Source organism: Loxodonta africana, chromosome 14 (assembly GCF_030014295.1).
Source record: "Loxodonta africana isolate mLoxAfr1 chromosome 14, mLoxAfr1.hap2, whole genome shotgun sequence".
Lineage (NCBI taxonomy): Eukaryota > Metazoa > Chordata > Mammalia > Proboscidea > Elephantidae > Loxodonta > Loxodonta africana.
In genome coordinates this window covers 91,538,387-91,550,622 of record NC_087355.1, presented here as the reverse complement: position 1 = coordinate 91,550,622, position 12,236 = coordinate 91,538,387, and positions in this window count along the sequence as shown.

Below are 12,236 nucleotides of genomic sequence, written 5' to 3'. Positions count from 1 at the left end.
GCTTCTTGTACTACATGAAAAAGTATGGTGAAAGAATACAACCCTGAGGCACACCTTTCCTGATTTTAAACCAGGCAATATCCCCTTGTTCTGTCCAAACAACTGCCTCTTGATCTATGTACAGTTTCCTCATGAGCACAATTAAGCGATCTGGAATTCCCATTCTTCACAATGTTATGCATAACTTGTTATGATCCACACAGTCGAATGCCTTTGCATAGTCAATAAAGCACAGGTAAACATACTTCTGGTATCCTATGTTTTCAGCCAAGATCCATCTGACATCAGCAATGATATCCCTGGTTCCACATCCTCTTCTGAAACCTGCCTGAATTTCTGGCCGTTCCCTGTTGATACCCTGCTGCAGCCACTTTTGAATGATCTTCAGCAAAATTTTGGTTGAGCGTGATATTGATATTGCTCAATAATTTCCTCATTTGGTTGGATCACCTTTCTTGGGAATAGGCATAAATATGGATCTCTTTCAGTCAATTGGCCAGGTAGCTGTCTTCCAAATTTCTCAGCATAGACAAGTGAGCACTTCCAGCACTGCATGCATTGGTTGAAACATCTCAACTGATATTCCGTCAATTCTCAGAGCCTTGTTTTTCACCAATGCCTTCAGAGCAGCTTGGACTTCTTCCTTCAGCACCATCAGTTCCTGATCATATGCCACCTCTTGAAATGGCTGAACGTCTACCAATTATTTTTGGTATAATGACTGAATTTTTTTTTTTTAATGACTGCATATTCGTTCCATCTTCTTTGGATACTGCCTGTGTCGTATAATGTTTTCCCCATAAATCCTTCACTGTTGCAACTTGAGGCTTGAATTTTTTCTTCAGTTCTTTCAGCTTGAGAAATGCCAAGCATGTTCTTCCTTTTTGGTTTTCTATCTCCAGATCTTTGCACATGTCATCATAATACTTTGTCTTCTTGAGCTGCCCTTTGAAATCTTCTCTTCAGTTCTTTTACTTCATCATTTCTCCCTTTTGCTTTAGCTGCTTGACGTTTGAGAGCAAGTTTCAGAGTCTCTTCTGACATCCATTTTGGTCTTTTCTTTCTTTCCTGTCTTTTTAATGACCTCTTGCTTTCTTCTTGTATGATGTCCTTGATGTCATTACACACACAACTCATCTGGTTTTTGGTCATTAGTGTTCAGCGAGCCAAATCTATTCTTGAGGTGGTCTCTAAATTCAGGTCAGATATACTCAAGGTTGTACTTTGGCTCTCATCGACTTGTTCTAATTTTCTTCAGTTTCAACTTGAACTTGCATATGAGAAATTGATGGCCTGTTCCACAGTCGGCCCTTGGCTTTGTTCTGGCTGATACTGAGTTTTTTCATTGTCTGTTTTCGAAGATGTAGTTGATTTGATTCCTGTGTATTCCATCTGGTGAGGTCCATGTGTATAGTTGCCATTTATGTTGGTGTAAAAAGGTATTTGCAATGAAGTTGTTGGTCTTGCAAAATTCAGTCCTGTGACTGCTGGCATTGTTTCTATCTCCAAGGCCGTGTTTTCCAACTACCGGTCCTTCTTCTTTGTTTCCAACTATCATATTCCAATCATCAGTAATTATCAATGCATCCTGATTGCATGTTCGATCAATTTAAGCTGGTAAAAATCTTTCATTTCTTGAAACATCTTTGACCTTAGTCGTTGGTGTTTAAATTTGAAGAATAGTTGTATTAACTGGTCTCCTTTGTAGGTGTTTGGGTAATTAGCCTATCACTGACAGCGTTGTACTTCAGAATAGATCTTGAAATGTTCTTTTTGACAATGAATGCAATGCCATTCCTCTTCAAGTTGTCATTCCTGGCATAGTAGAACATATGATTTTCTGATTTAAAATGGCCAATACCAGTCCATTTCAGCTCACTAATGCCTAGGGATATCGATGTTTATGCATTCCAATTCATTTTTGACAATTTCCAATTTTCCTAGATTCATACTTCATATGAAGTATGAATTCCAATTATTAGTGGATGTTTGCAGCTGTTCTCATTTTGAGTCATGCCACATCAACAAATGAAGGTCCCGAAAGCTTGACTCCACCCACGTCATTAAGGTTGACTCTACTTTGCGGAGGCAGCTCTTCCCCAATCGTCTTTTGAGTACATTCCAACTTGGGGGGCTCATCTCCCGGTACATTATCAGGCAATGTTTCGCTGCTATTCACAAGGTTTTCACTGGCTAATTCTTTTCAGAAGTAGTCTGCCAGGTCCTTTTTCCTAGTCTGTCTTAGTCTGGAAGCTCAGCTGAAACCTGTCCACCATGGGTGACCTGCTGGTATCTGAACACTGGTGGCATAGCTTCCAGCATCACAGCACCATGCAAGCCCTCACAGTACGACAAACTGACAGACACATGGGAGTGGTTTTGTATAGATGCCCTTTATTATGTTGAGGAATTTCCATTCTATACCTATTTTATTGAGAGTTTTTATCAGGAATGGGTGTTAGACTTTTTCTGCATCAATTGAGATGATTCTTTTATTTTATTTATGTGGTGGATTACACTGATTGATTTTCTAGTGTCGAATCATCCTTGCATAGCCGGTACAAATCCCACTTGGTTGTGGTGTATTATTATTATTATTATTATTTTTATGATGCTGAATTCTATTGGCTAGAATTTTATTGACAATTTTTGCATTTGTATTCATGAGAGATATCGGTCTGTAATTTTCTTTTTTTGTGGTGTCTTTGCCTGGTTTTGGAATCAGGGTTATGCTAGCTTCATAGAATGAGTTTGGAAGTATCTCTTCCTTTTCTATGTTCTGAAATAGTTTGAGTGGTACTGGTGTAAGCTCTTCTCTGAATGTTTGGTAGAATTCTCTAGTGAAGCCATCTGGGACTTGTTTTTTAAATTTTTTTTTAAAATTTTTTAATTACCTTTTCAATCTATTCTCTTGGTATGGCTCTGTTCAGATTTTCAACTTCAGTTTGGGTAGATAGTGTGTTTCTAGACATTTGTCCAGTTCCTCTATATTTTCAACTTTGTTGGAGTTTAGTTTTTCATATTACTCTGTTATGATCCTTTTTAATTCAGTTGGGTCTGTTGTAATGTCTCCCATTTCATTTCTTATTTGGGTTATTTGTGCCCTCTCCTGTTTTTCTTCTGTCAATTTGGCCAGCGGTTTGTTGATTTTGTGGATCCTTTCAAAGAACCAACTTTTGGTTTTGTTGATTCTTTGTATTGTTTTTCTATTCTCTATTTCATTAATTTCTGCTCTGATCTTTATTATTTCCTTTCTTTTGGTGGCTGTGGGCTTCTTTTGCTGTTTTCTTTCTGTTTGAGCTGTGTAGCTATGTTTTGATTTTGTCACTTTCTTCTTTTTTAATGTGTGCATCTTTTGCTGTAAATTGACCTCTGAGCACTGCCTTTGCCGTGTCCCAAAGGTTTTGGTATGATGTGTTTTCATTCTCATTTGATTCTAGGAATTTTTTTATTCCATCTTTGCTTTCTTCTATCACCCAGTGGGTTTTAAGCAGGGTGTTACTCAGTTTCCATGTGTTCGAGTTTTTTTTTTTTCTTTCCTTTTCCTGTTGCTAATTTCTACTTTGATGGTGTTGTGATCAGAGAAGGTATTTTGTATTATCTCAGTGCTTTGGATTTTGTTGTTGATTTTGTTGCTTTGCAGCTTAAGATGTGGTCTATTCTGGAAAACGTTCTATGTGCGTTGGAAAAGAATGTATACTTCGCTGCTGTTGAGTGGAGTGTCCTATATTTATCTATGAGGTCAAGTTGGTTGATTGTGGCCTTTAGATCTTCTGTATCTTTGTTGAATTTCTTTCTAGATGTTCTATTCTTTACCGAGAGTGGTGTGTTGAAGTCTCCTACAGTTTTAGTCATCTAGTGCTGCTGTAATAGAAATACCACAAGTGGATGGCTTTAATAAAGAGAAGTTTATCCTTTCACAGTCCAGTAGGCTGTTGTTGTTGTTAGGTGCCATCAAGTCAGTTCCAACTCATAGCGACCCTATGCAAAACAAAATGAAACACTGCCCAGTCCTGCACCATCCTCACAATCGTTGTTATGCTTGAGCCCATTGTTGCAGTCACTGTGTCAATCCACCTCGTTGAGGGTCTTCCTCTTTTCTGCTAACCCGATACTTTGCCAAGCATGCCAGTAGGCTAGAAATCTGAATTCAGGGCACCACTCCAGGGGAAGGCTTTCTCTCTCTGTTGGCTCTGGAGGAAGGTCCTTGTCATCAGTTTTCCACTGGTCTGGGAGCATCTCAGCAGAGGAATCTGAGGTCCAAAGGACGTGCTCTGCTCCTGGTTCTGCTTTCTTTGTAGTATGAGGTTCGACTCTCTGTTCACTTCCCTTTCCTTTTTTTCTCTTGAGAGATAAAAGGTGTAGGCAGGCCACACCCCAGGGAAACTCCAATCACAAGGAAATTTTTGCTTTTGATTGTATCCCACATTGTTCTCAGGGTTTCTTGTTTTTCTTCATTCTTTTCTCTGATTTTGCCTTAAAGTGGTATCCAGAGATTTTCTTCAATTTCACTGATTCTGTCTTCCATTGTTTCAAATTTGCTCCTAAAACCTTCTATTGCACTGTCCATTTCTGAAATCTTTTTGTTTATCTTTTGAATTTCTAATTGTTGTTTTTGTATGATTTCTAGTGGTTTATTTATTTGGGCGTTTTGTTCCTGTATTATTTTCCTGAATTCTTCCATTGTTTTGTCTGTCTTTCCCATGATTTTGTCTGTTTTTTTCCTTCTTTTGTCTGCATTTTCCTTCATCTGTTGGAGACCCCTGAATAATAGAGTTTTGAATTCCCTACCAGGTAGTTCCACTGCCTATTATTCTAGCAGGAGGTCATCTGGTGTTTGATTTTGGTTGCTTCCTGGAGCCATCCTCTCCTTTTTTTTTTTTTTCTTATGTTTTGATATTGCCTGCTGTCTCTGGGACATTCAGGAATTATTTTCATTTATGGGTTGTAGATTTGATTGTTTCATCTTACTTTTTGTTTTATTTGGTTATGTCTGAGTAGGCAGGCTGGTGTGTTTTGTTGCTTGCTCACCTGTGGGCGTGATACTTCTCACCACCTTGTCCAGGTGTGCAGGTCTGGTCACTCAGCTATGATGCAGCAGGGTGGGTCTAGCGGGGTGGAGGGGTGGGGATGGGTAATTTGTGGCATGAACTGGGAGTGAGGGGGTGGGGCTGGGTGGCAGTGCAGAGCAGGTTCTGGGGGACCTCATTGGTACCACTCAGGGACATGGACCTCAGCGCACTGTGCAGATAGGCAGGAGGGAAAGAAGAGGATGTGATGTGCAGAGCTAAGCGGGTGGATGAAAGAAAAGAAAGAAGAGAGAAAAAAACAAAAGCAAAAAAAAGTTTAAAAAAACAAAAATGAAGTAAAAAAAAGAAAAAAGTAAATAAGATAGTGGTGCATTAGGATTCGGTGGGTGAGGGTGGGGCAGACCCAGTGAGGCTGTGTCCTGGTGGCTCTCTAGCTGAGAGGTGTGGTTTGTCCTGTCAAGAAGCAGTGTGGGTGGCACACGGGGCTAGGTGAGTGGGAGAAAGGAAAGAAAAGAGGGGAGAGAAGAAACCATCAATCAATCAAACAAAAAAAACAGCAGCAACAACAACAAAAAAACGGTGGTGGGAGAACTGGCCCTTGGGGGTGGGTCAGAGCTGGGGGGGGGTCAGTGAACTGATGTCTCTCTCACTGGGTGGCACAGCACAGCCCATCAGGGAGGGGCAGAGGCAGTGCAGGGCCTTGGTGGAAGGGAGAAGGAAAAGGAGAAGGGGAAAGATAAAGAAAAATAAAAAATATGGCATTGAGGAGGCCGGCCTATGGGGGTGTGCAGACCCAGGAATGCTGTGTGCAGTAACTCTCCAACTGAGCTGTGCAGCATGGCCCCTCCAGAAGGGGCGGGGGCAGTACACAGCGCTGCGTGGGTAGGAGAAAGAAAAGGAGAGATAGAGAAGAAACAGAAAAAAAAAAAAAAAAGAATAAAACAAAAACAAACCAAAAAAATCAGAGCCCATCAAGAAGGGGAGGGGATAGCACATGGGGCAAACTTGGGAGAAAGGAAAGGAAAGCCAAAAATAGATAAATAAAAACAAAACAAACAAACAAGAAAATGACACTGAAGGGGCTGGCCAGTGGGGGTGGGGCAGACCCTGGCGGCAGTGAGCTAGTGTCTCTCTGGCTGAGCAACTGTGACCCATTGGAAAGTGGTGGAAGCCAAGTAGAGGGAAGAAGGGGGATGGGAAAGCATGTAACCCTGGTTACCGGGTGCTCTGTCTCCTGTTGGGAGCTTCATGAAGTTGCCTTCCCATACTCCCTGTCTGCATTCTTTGGTGGCTGTACTCCAAGATGGTGAACCTGGCCACATTAGCTTGTATGGGACCTCCACTCCATAGCTCTCATCATTCTCCATCAGTTTCTTATTCCATTTGGTGCTTGATCGAGTTCTTTATTCCTTCATTTGATGCTTAGGGTTCCAGGACAGACATTTGTATCTGTTTTACTTAGTTTTCAGGTCTTTGCTGCAGAGGGACAGTGTGGTGCTTCTGTCTATAGCGCCACGTTGGCTCAGCCTCCTTGTTCATAGTAGCTTTGTTTGTAATTGCTCAAAACAATCCAAATGCTCAACAACTAGATGGATACCAAATTGGGGTATATCCATACAATGGAATACAACTAAGCAATAAACAGGAATGAACAGCTAATACACACAACAACATCAATGAATCTCAAAATAGTTACGCTGCATGAAAGAACCCAGATGGGTACATTTTATTTATATAAAATTCTAAAAAACGTAAGCTAATTTGTAGTGACAGAAAGCATATCAGTGGTTGCCTGGGAATAGGCAAAGTGTGAAGGGGGCTGGAAGGAAAGATTACGGAGGGACCACAAGGAAACTTGATTGTGGTGATGGTTTCACATGTATACATGTATGTCAAAACAGATTTAAAAACAACCCTTATGCCCTAGCATTTTCAAAAGTAGGTCTCTATTCTGAGAAAATCTTACACATGTACACAAGGAGAAGAGGCCACATTTCCAGCATTCTTGTATATAAGTAAAGATGGGAGTGATCCAGGTACTAACCCAGAAAGTAACCCAAGTTAACTCTGACAGGTGAATGGATATATAAATTGTGAAATATTCACATAAATGAAAAGAAAAAGATAAAACAAAAATATCAGACAATGTTGTTGTTGTTAGGTGCTGTGAAGTCGAATTTGACTCATAGTGACCCTCTGCGGCAGAGTGGAACTGCCCCACAGGATTTCTGAGGCTTGGGCTACCAGGAGGACGAACCAGTCTGTCCTGGAACAAGTACAGCCAGAGGGCTCCTTGGGAGTGAGGATGGCAAGACTTCATCTCACACACTTCGGGCGTGTTGTCAGGAGGGACCAGTTCCTGAAAAAGGACATCATGCTTGCTAAGGTAGAGAGTCAGCAAAAAAGAGGAAGACCCTCGGTGAGATGGACTGACACAGCGACTGCAGCAGTGGGCTCTGACACAGCCACAGTTGTGAGGGTGGCGCAGGCCCGGGCACGCTTTTGTTCTGTTGTGCGTAGGGTGGCTGTGAGTTGGGGCTGACTCGACGGCACCTAGCAACAACGATACTCTGTACAGAAGCAGGTCACCAGGCCTTTCTTCTTCAGAGCCACTGGGTAGGCTTGAGCCACCAGCCTTTCAGGTAGCAGCTGAACGCTTAGCTATTGTGCCACCAACCAAAAAAAAAAAAAGCCAAACCAGTTGCCGTCGAGTTGATTTTGACTCATAGCAACCCTACAGGACAGAGTAGAACTGCCCTGTAGAGGTTCCAAGGAGCACCTGGGGGATTTGAACTGCTAAGCCTTTGGTTAGCAGCCATAGCACTTAACTGCTACACCACCAGGGCTCCTTTATTAGGCAAGAGTAACACATAAACATATAATTTACCGCCAGAAATTCAAGCGGGTTTCAGAAGAGAACCAGGGATATCATTGCTGATGTCAGATGGATCCTGGCTGAAAGCAGAGAATACCAGAAGGATGTTTACCTGTATTTTATTGACTATGCAAAGGCATTCGACTGTGTGGATCATAACAAATTATGGATAACATTGCGAAGAATGTGAATTCCAGAACACTTAATTGTGCTCATGAGGAACCTTTACATAGATTGAGAGGCAGTTGTTCGGACAGAACAAGGGGATACTGATTGGTTTAAAGTCAGGAAAGTGTGCGCCAGGGTTGTATTCTTTCACCATAGCTATTCAATCTGTATGCTGAACAAATAATCCGAGAACCTGGACTATATGAAGAAGAACGGGGCATCAGGATTGGAGGAAGACTCATTAACAACCTGCATTATGCAGATGACACAACCTTGCTTGCTGAAAGTGAAGAGGACTTGAAGCACTTACTAATGAAGATCAAAGACCACAGCCTTCACTATGGATTATGCCTCAACATAAAGAAAACAAAAATCCTCACAACTGGACCAATGAGCAACATCGTGATAAACGGAGAAAAGACTGAAGTTGTCAAGGATTTCGTTTTACTTGAATCCACAATCAACAGCCATGGAAGCAGCAGTCAAGAAATCAAAAGACACATTGCATTGGGTAAATCTGCCGCAAAGGACCTCTTCAAAGTGTTGAAGAACAAAGGTGTCACCCTGAAGACTAAGGTGCACCTGACCCAAGCCATGGTATTTTCAATTGCCTCATATGCATGTGAAAAGCTGGACAATGAATAAGGAAGACCAAAGAAGGATTGACGCCTTTGAATCGTGGTGTTGGCGAAGAATATTGAATACACCATGGACTGCCACAAGAACGAACAAATCTGTCTTAGAAGAAGTACAACCAGAATGCTCCTTAGAGGCAAGGATGGCGAGACTGCGTCTTACATACTTTGGACATGTTGTCAGGAGGGATCAGTCCCTGGAGAAGGATAGCATGCTTGGCAGAGTACAGGGTCAGCGGAAAAGAGGAAGACCCTCAATGAGGTGGACTGACACAGTGGCTGCAACAATGAGCTCAAGCATAACAACAATTGTAAGGATGTGTCAGAACCGGACAGTGTTTTGTTCTGTTGTGCACTATGAGTTGGAACTGACTCGACGGCACCTAACAACAACAACATGTAAAATGATAGGGGTGATATGAGTTAAAATATTGTAAGCCTTCCCAGGAAGAAGGTAGAGATTTTGATGGACTCTGGCTTTTGTTAACTATTCATGTTAAAAATTTAAGAATAACCATTGACAGAAGGGAGCCCTAGTGGTACAGTGGTTAAGAGCTCGACTGTTAACTAAAAGGTCAGCAGTTCAAATCTGCCAGCTGCTCCTTGGAAACCCTATGGGGCAGTTCTATTCTGTCCTATAGGGTCACCAGGAGTCAGAATTGACTTGAAGGCAATGGTGGTTTTATTGACAGAATGGAAATTCATTGTGTCCGTTGGAGTTGACAGGAAATAGGATAACTGAGAGGGGCTTAACAAAGGGGTCATTTACAAAGATACCGGCAGGGTGGAGGCAAACCAGCAAGGGAGGGTGGCCAGGCAAGTTCTCCTGAGGGAGAGCTTGTAATTGCTGCATCAGGCATATCCTGGTTTGGGAACTGCCAATCCCTGTTACGGGGGAATGGATTTCTCTCTTCCCAGTTTCTAAGGATGTTTTATTTGCTATTTAGTTACCTGGTTCTGTAAAGGCCCCAGGTGACAATTCAGCATTACGAATTTCCTTGTCAAAACTATTGACCCCTGTCCCGGAACATGTGAGTGCCTGGAAGTTCCAGGGGCCCAGGCTGTCCTCCCACCACTGCCTGTGTCTGTTCTGCTGTCCCCTTTATTTGCATGTCGCTGTGATGCTGGACGCCCTGTTACCAGTAGTTCAAATTCCAGCAAGGTCACCCATGGTGAACGTGTTCCAGTGGAGCTTCTAGACTAAGACAGACTAAGAAGAAATGCTCGCTGATCTGTTTCTGAAAATTAGCCGATGAAAGCTATGGATTACAACAGAATGTCGTCTGATATGGATCGGAAAGAAGAGCCTCCCAGGTCAGAGAGCACTCAGGACACACAGTAGCCACAGCGATGGGCTCAAGCACAGTAATAATCGTGAAGATGGCACAAGACTGGGCAACATTGCGTTCTGCTGGACGTGGGGTCACCATGAGTCCGAGCTGACTCAGCAGCAACTAACCAGGCTTCAAATTTGCTGAGAATTTGCATTTCCACCCCAGATATACTGAATCAGAATCTACAATGTGACATGACCCCCAGGTGATTCTTGTGTATAACAAAACTTGAGAACCACTGCTCTACTTGCGCTTCTCAAAATTGATCCCTAAGTAGCAGCATTAGCACTGCCTGAGAACGTGTTAGACATGCTGATTGTCAGCCGGGATTTCAACCAGAATGAACTGGTTCAAAGCCCTGCAACTAACAGCAACAGCAAGGCTGCTCTGACACTCGCCGCGGTCAGCACCGCCTGAGCAGAAAGGCTGCCCTGGACTGTAGTCTCCTTAAGCCTTCCTTCTGCAGTGCTGGAAATGGACGTAGCCAGCCAAGCCATGATGCACGATGTGCCCCAGGACGTACGCAAATCCTCGGGCAGGGGCCAATGCCGTCCACTTGCTGGGAACTGGGCCCATCCAGCCAAGCCATGACACACGATGTGCCCCAGCACATACGCAAATCCTCGGGCAGGGGCCGATGCCGTCCACTTGCTGGGAACTGGGCCCATCCAGCCAAGCCATGACACACGATGTGCCCCAGGACATACGCAAATCCTCGGGCAGGGGCCAGTGCAGCCCACTTGCTGGGAACTGGGCCCATCCAGCCAAGCCATGACACACGATGTGCCCCAGGACGTACGTAAATCCTCGGGCAGGGGCCGATGCTGTCCACTTGCTGGGAACTGGGCCCATCCAGCCAAGCCATGACACACGATGTGCCCCAGGACGTACGCGAATCCTCGGGCAGGGGCCAATGCAGCCCACTTGCTGGGAACTGGGCCCATCCATCCTGGGCTGAGGCCCTTCAGGGGCCGTGCGTGGTGCTGTCAGAGGGCCTGACTGTCAGCAGCCACTGTCTGCGCCTGTGTTAGGAGCAGCCCCTTCATTGTACCCTGGCAGGAGGCAATTTCATGTACCCCCTTAGCTGACATCTGTCTTCTGAGGGTCCCTTGGAGACAGCCCCAGCACACTGGGGAGAGACCTCAGAGGCAGCACCTGTAGGCCCCTGCTTGTTCATACGCGGGCAGGACCTGGTCTTTGGGGCCCCTGAGCTCTCATCCCTGTCCTGTGTACCCTCAAGAGTCCCATATTGTGTCTCCAGACTCTCCTCCCCAGATTCGGCAAGGATGGGGCCCCTTCCTGTTCTCCCTGGGACCCCAGCTGATTCCATCCAACCTTGGTAATTCAGTTTACTCCACAGCTACCCAGAAACCCCACCCGGAAGTGGTGTCCTCCCAAAGCCAGTGGCTCTGCAGCAGGACCCTGGACCATCAGGTGGGGCCTGGGCCAGCGGGTGGACCCTGGACCATTGGGTGGGGCCTGGGCCAGCGGGTGGGGCCTGGGCCAGTGGGTGGGGCCTGGGCCAGTGGGTGGGGCCTGGGCCAGCAGGTGGGGCCTGGACCAGCGGGTGGGGCCTGGGCCAGTGGGTGCAAGAGAGACATCCAGGCACCATGAGCTCCCACCCACCACGAGCTCCCACCCACCACGAGCAGACTTCCCAAAAGACCCAGCTGACGTCAACAGTGTCATTTTCTGACACATTTCAGAGCCTTCTGGGGCAAAGTCTGCACTCCCACTTGTAGAGCCAGTAGGATTCCCTGGGGGCAGTGGTTGGTGTTAGGAGGGGTGCCCAAGAAGAAGGGAGCAGATTGCCCTGAGGGATGGCCAGTCTTGAGCCCCCACCCGGGCACAGCCATGCCCCTGGTGGACAGCTTTAGAGACCATAGCCAAGTGGGGTTAGAGGACTAAAGCTGTTGAGTGTTGGGGAAACCCCTCTCCCACTCTGGGAGGTAGTTTCCAAGCCCCTCGCTCCCCCTCTCCTCAGGCTGCCCAGAGGGGCGCTTTTCTGACAGGCTTGATTTAGAGACCCTGGACTGTGTAAGGGCTGAGCCACGGGTCTGCCCTTTACCTCCTTGGGCCAGGTTTCCTGGCCATGTCCCACCTAGCCACACACCCTCCACGTCTCCGTCCCTCACTTGGACAAGACTTCACCTGCGTGCTTGAGAAGAGCCGGACAGAGGGCAGGAGCCCAGTG